Source organism: Lycium ferocissimum, chromosome 4 (genome assembly GCF_029784015.1).
Source record: "Lycium ferocissimum isolate CSIRO_LF1 chromosome 4, AGI_CSIRO_Lferr_CH_V1, whole genome shotgun sequence".
Classification (NCBI taxonomy): Eukaryota; Viridiplantae; Streptophyta; class Magnoliopsida; order Solanales; family Solanaceae; genus Lycium; species Lycium ferocissimum.
The window spans coordinates 54485402-54492387 of NC_081345.1; positions in this window are offsets into that span (position 1 = coordinate 54485402).

Here is a 6986-nt window from a genome sequence, read left to right on the forward strand (position 1 = left end):
GGGTTGTTCCAATGTTCAAAAATACGGGTTCTAACAGTTTCTTCCGTATTTTTGCAAGTCGGATAGTACTTTGTAATGAAGTAACGTGATGGGAAGCTTTAAGAAGGCGACCCAAGTTCAATTCATTGTCTACGACCTTCTACGAGCTCATACGAGCATCCAAGGTACGTATTTGTTAAAGAACTCATGGGACGGTGATCAGAAGCCACAAGTTCAAGTCAGTAGTATCGTATATGCGTAGATTATGGGTTGTTCCTATGGTATGGATATTTGTGGGGAGTGGTGGCTTCTGAGAGCTTGTTTGTTGTTAAATGAGGTCGGGTGTAAGAGTACACCATTGTATATTGATTCAGACCTCGTCACTCTTTGATTACTTGATGATAGTGTTAGAGAGTAGATGTGGTATTTTGCGGATATGTTGTTGTGTTTTTATTGTTATGCGTCATGAAATTGAAAGAAGAAAATGTATAAAGCGACGTACATAAAGTATATATTGGGACTGTCTTGGGGTATACTCTTGTATATCGAGTGTTCGAGTTTAGAAATGGTTGAGGGAGGCTATTGTGGTTGTGTTGGCTGGTTGTTCGGTTGTAATCTTTGAAGAAGCAGGGGAGATTTTTTCCGTTTTCCTGGCGTTGAATGACAATAGTACTATTTTCCTTGCTATAGACGAAGGAGCAACGGACTTGAGGTAGCTTGGATATCGAGAAGCGGGTTTATCGGTATGTTAAGGTCATTCCTTCTTTCATTTTGGCATGATCTATGATAAGTACGAATGTGACGATACTCATAATAAATCCACTCTTAGATGTAGCAACTCATGTCCCTATGTTTATATCTGTTGTTCATAACCTCGAGGCTTCTACTTCTTAAGTCCTAAAGGGCATCCATAAGTTGTACGTTTTCATAACGACGTCTAAATCCCAAAAGGGACATTCATAAGGCTTCGTATTCATATGCATTTAATATTTTATTTTTAAGTCTTGAAGAGACACAAATGAAAAGGGAAAGTTCCATTTTGAACTAAAAGTTGCTCCGAAGGGAGTTTTTTGATGTTTTAGAAAGATTATCATGCATTTGAACACTTATCTATATGTATGACATGATTTTATAGGAAAGGAAAGGCCTATAGCGAAGTATATATACACAAACCACCGATCATTAGTCCGTAATGATTACGATGCCCGAAGCGGGCCGCCCGACGGGCCATTATGCTATTATGCCTGTGCGGGATGCGAGCGAGGGCGAAGTATGTATTATATATATATATATATATATATATATATATACACACATGATGTTTTAAAATTTCATATGCACATGCATGATTCTCAGTGTTGGTTACAGGTTCAGATTGAGCCTGTTACTCTTTTATCATTCGAGTTAAGATATATTGTTTCGGCTTCCTCGCCTACATACTTTCGTACATTATTCGTACCCACGTCCCTTTTCCCGGGGGCACCGTGTTTCATACCACGCGAGTGTATAGGCAATGAGTAGAGACACTTGTTATAGAATGTTCCCAAGCTATGTTCGGATCGGTGGCTCCATTTAAAATACCGAGTGTTGCCGAGTTAGAGTAATTATGTATGTCCTCGAGTCGGATGCGTTACGGGTATGTCGGGGCCCCGTCCCAACTTATGTTATGGTATATTGTTACTTATTAGAGACTTTTGTAGACAACATCATATGGATAGCGCGTCGAGATGTCGACTGTTGTGTAAAGCGACCGTGTAGGTCGATGTGTTCATATGCATTGATTTAAAGATTTTATTGTGACCAAAGGTTTTCTTTGACTTAACGATGAGGGAGAAGTCCTGGACATGATGAAAGAGTTTTATTAAAAAAAAATTCATGTTTTACTGACGGAAGCATCACTTCATAATTTAAAGATTCACAAAAGTAAAGTGACTTGCGAATAGAATGGTAGTATGGCGGGTCGGTAGGAATAGGGTATTAGGTGTCCGTCGCAGCCCTCCTGGGCTTGGGTTATGACATGTATCGGAGTCGTTCGTCCTAGGGTTGTCAAAGTCATGTATGGTGTGTTGGCGCGTCACATTTATAAACGGAGGCTGCTACTGGTATTTAGGATGGTCACTCTTCTTTCTTGTTCCGCATCGTTCTATAAAGTCATGAGTCATAGGGTAGAAATTCCTTATTCTAACCTCTCGAGTGATTTGATTGTTGATAAGTAGTTGGTTGTTCAATCTTGGAAGATATTGGTAAGAACGAAGCTTGGTTATCACAAATTTATGTTTTTCGTCTATTGATGTTCGTATACGAGAAGAATTCGGTATAAGCCGAGTTATGGATCGGTTGTATTTCCGTGGTTCCCCCGTGGCATTAGACTTATTTTACGGGATCGCGTGTAGGTTTGGGACGAGAAGAGTTATATGGAAACTTTGCCAAAATCTCGAAGCTAAATCGTGTGAGTATGTATATATCGTAAAAGTAAGGAAAAGAAACCTAATGACGATTCCGTAAATGAAATATGTTGATTCGATAATTGTGAATTGCTCTAAAAGGAATTTTAAGATGGCTTAGTTGAGATTAAAGGGATTAAGACGGGTCATATTTAAGGCTTTATAAGAATGAGACTTATTGAATTTTTAAAGAAAATTGATAAACGAGGACGGGTATTTTGATTGATATAAAAGAGAAGAGAGGAAATCAAAAAGAATGAGAGATGACGTAATACAGAAAGGATAAAGAGTTAACTATACAGGATATGATAACTTAAAAACGGAAAGACAAGAAAGAGACACGGGTAAAGGTAGGTCGAGGGGAAGTGACAACTAGAGGAAAATGGTAAAACATACTAGATGTATGGGAGTGAGTGATGCGTTAAAGGAAAAAAAAAAGTTTGAGTAAAAGAGAGAGAGCCAACACTCACCCAATATGGTAGCTACTTTGAGTATTTATGTAGATCGTTATGGATGGGAAAATCCTCGGTCCTAACCCCGGATGTCTTTGTTGCTGATAAGTGATTGATTGCTTATTTGTGCTGATTGGTAAGGATTGAAGTTCATTGATCGGAAGGTCGTTCCCTATCTTATGGATGTTGGTAAGTGAAACGAGTTCTCGTGTTGTTGAGTTATGGATCATAAATACTTCCTGAGTGCCCGTGAGGCATTAGATGTGTTTTCCGGGTGTCTACGGGTTTGATAGTAAGAATTAAAGGGGAGACTTTGCCAAAAAATCCAAAATTAAGTCGTCTTAGTATACGCGTGCTATGGAAGAGAATAAAAGGGAAATATAGTAACAAGACGATAAGTGATATGTTGCAACCGGGCTTTTAAAGGAATTTTAAAATTGTTTTAGTTGGGCTTGAAGAGTGATTCCTATGACGAAGTGATTAGTAGTTCAAGGATTGCACATTTAGTTATATTTAAGGTTTTATAAAAATGAGACGTATTGGAGATTCAAGAAAAGTTGACAAACGAGTACGTATTGTGACTCTATAAAAGGAAGGAGGTCGGTGAAGTCAACATAAGATAAATGATAAGTAGGAAAGGACATCAACTCGACTATAGGGGGATGTGATAACTCAGAAGCAAATGAGGAAAAGAGAAAGAAATGTATGGCAAAGGTAAGTTAGGAAGCGACAGGAAGGGAAAGGGTAAACATACGAGGTGTGCATGAAAGAGTTGTGTCATTATGAGGAGAGAAAAAGTTCGAATAAGAAAAGAAAAGAAGGACGTGCCTCTTACAAGTACCTTATATTAAAGATGGAAAATAGTAAAGTACTTAGAGGGATTAAGATTAAAGTTAAGACATAACCAAGGATCGTACGTTCATGATACATCGATCGGGTATGAAAAAACCATAAGGTAAGATCACAAAGGGGAAACCAATAAACCTAAGTATGAGCAATGAGGTTGTATTTGTTATATCCCGTATTTTGGACATTGGGACAATCGGGTTAACCATGAAAGTTAGGACAAGACTATTAAAGGATACGAAGTAGAGACTTTTAACCACGATTTTGTTTTAAGGCATAAGTTGCTTATGATTTTGTGGCATGAAATATTAAGGGAAATTTGGGGTTGAAAGTTAATTTTGGAAAGTGGACATTTCATGAATTAGCGGGCATGTGGCCGGCCACATGGGTGTGGGCCAAGTGCCACATGGATGGTTATTATATGTAACAAAGATGACTAATTAGTTATCTTTTCCATCTTCAACACTTAGAAAAATTTAGAACCTTGGAGAACAAAACTTGAAGACCATTCGGCCATGGAGAAACAAATTGAAGCCCAAAAATCTTGAGCAAAAAAATAGTTTCTTCTAGCAAATCAACCAATTGGAAGGTCCTCTTTAACGGGCGTAGTTGTTGAACAAACAAAACATCCATTCTTGCAAGAACAAACCCTAGCCAAAGGTGAAGTTAAGAAGGAAAGGTAAGGTTTAATCCTTTTTTATATGTTGTGAATGATGTGTGCATGTTGAAGTTGAGCGTGTATATGGAATATTGTGCATGATTTGTAGCCGTGTAGGTGTGTGTGTTGTGTGGGAGTGATGAATTAATTCTATTTAGCATGTTTGGTTGTTGTAGTGTGTTGAAATGGATGAGAATCATGTAGTTGGCATGTGGAGGTGGTGGCCGAATATGGTCTCCCTTGTATGCCAAGGAATGAATTAATTTTGTTTAGTGTTTTGGGTTGTTGTTGTTATGGATTCCATGTTGATAATGCGAGTTTAATGATTCAAGTTGATGTTGTAATTGTTGTGGGCTGATTTGGAAGTTAACGTGAATTTGGTGTAGTTCTTATATTTATGAGAATGACATTGTTAAAGTGTGGATTGTTGGTGTAAATCATGAATTGGGAGAGAGAACGTGTTATTGTGTTGTTCTCGGGTTGGGGTGGTTTTTTGGGTGAAAGGGAGTGTTGGTTGGGTTGTTTTAAATATTGTATGGATTGTTTAAAATGTTCTTGAATATCGTTGAATGTGTGTGAGCATTGGTGTTAGTTTGAATATACGTGGTCGAATTGAATATAATGGAATGTTGTTGAATGATGTGAAAAGAGTATTTAATGTTAGAATGCGTTTTGAATTGATTATTGATGTTGTAAACATGGTTGTTGGTATTGTTGTTGAAGATTTGGCCGAGTCAATTCTCGGTTTGTTGAATTCTAGGAAATGCGCCAAATTTCGTAGAATTAAATGTTAGTTTGGAATTGAATTCCTAAATGTCTATAGCTAATGTTTGGTCTCGATGATGTTGTTGTAGGTCTTGGGAGTCCGAGACATAGGTTTGGTGTCACACCCTAACCTTGTTGGGGTGTGATGGGCACCCGACCATCACGTCCGAGCGAGCGAACCCACGTTGACTCTCGTTACGCACATAATTTTTTTTTTTTCTAATAAAGATAAAATACAAAATACAACTTTCGAAATAATTATTTTCGATGCTTTCAAATTACGTAAAACCGGTAGTCAAACGAACTAACACATATATTGTCAAACGGTACAGCCGAGCGATGGATCGGGATAACGACAACACCCATGTGACATCTACAAAGTCTACTAACATCCATACGTAGCATATCATACAAACTCTAACTCGGCAACGCTCCGATAAATGGATGGCCAATCCGGCCTGGTACATACTGTATAACGGCTAATCATCTGGGAAGTAACACGGCGACGCATGAAATGCAAATTTCCCTGGAAGATAGGGGTCGAGACGGGAAATGCATCGAGCATGGCGTATGCACATACGACAGAACCATAATTGAAACAAACCAGGACTAAAAGATAAATACATTAGTCAAAATACCCAGGACGCTTGCTTTTCGGACACAAACGTATATACCCGCTCACATATCGGAGAAGGTACGGAGAAGGTAGAAGTGGTACCAGGAGTACTAAAATGCTTATTTTACAATTACGGATACGCGTGTCCCAAGAGGTGCGAATATACTTAATGCATCGTGGGTCTCGCGTACGGACGGAGCACGTAACATATCGTATACTTCGGCAGGGCACATATCCTACGCTAGGTTCTGCATCGTACGTAGGTTCGAGATAATGTCTCGTATCGGACGGAAATTCAATTAAATCGCGGACGTGCAGCTATATCGTAATGCATCCGTAATCGGTCGGATGTAAGTGTACCGATGTATTCATAATAAGAGTCGGGGCGTACGGAAAGATGGGACGGTTCCGTGGTCGAACCGAAATACGGAGGCATAGTGAGCGAGCTCATCAAAGTCGGTGTGGTAAGACATACATAATCACGATCGTAATCGAGAGGTACGTAAAATGCATAGCTTAAAGCCGTAATATCAAAATGCATACCTTAGGATCGCAAATTATGCATAAGTACCATATATTATCATATACGTGTACCGATATCGGATCCCGACCCCTCGGGGGAGGGACGCGTGTACGTAACCCGCCCTCTAGTACGGGACGCGGGAACGGACGCATCATATGCCATCCCGGCCACCGTCCCCATATCATGATCATCATATCATATCCCGTAAACGAGCCCGGCCCGCCCCCGAGGGGACGCGGTGAACAATGCGGTGGAACACGCGCGATAACGAACCCGGCCCGGGACGCGGTCGGAGATACATATGCGGAGGCACGCGCACGATAACGCATCCCGGCCGGGACGGAGCGAACGTACACATCGAGCCTTGCACGAGCGGTCGTGAGAAACCACATGCACATAAATCCGGACTGCGATGAATACGTACACTTTCCGACATTCGAAGGCTCGAAACGAATTTTGGGTTTTTCCAAATTAACATTAAAAGTTGTGAGCGTTTCGAATATACGAAACCTCTTCGGACTTTTAAGCGATCCGAGGATCGTACGTGAAGAACATTAAGGCTTATAGAGCATACTCGTATTAGAATACTCGGATCAGACGACTCGCCTCCGAATACGCATGAGAATACTTATATCGGACGCTCGTACGGAGTACTCATATCGTGCTTACACCAAAAAACTTAGATCGAATACCATGTGGGTAA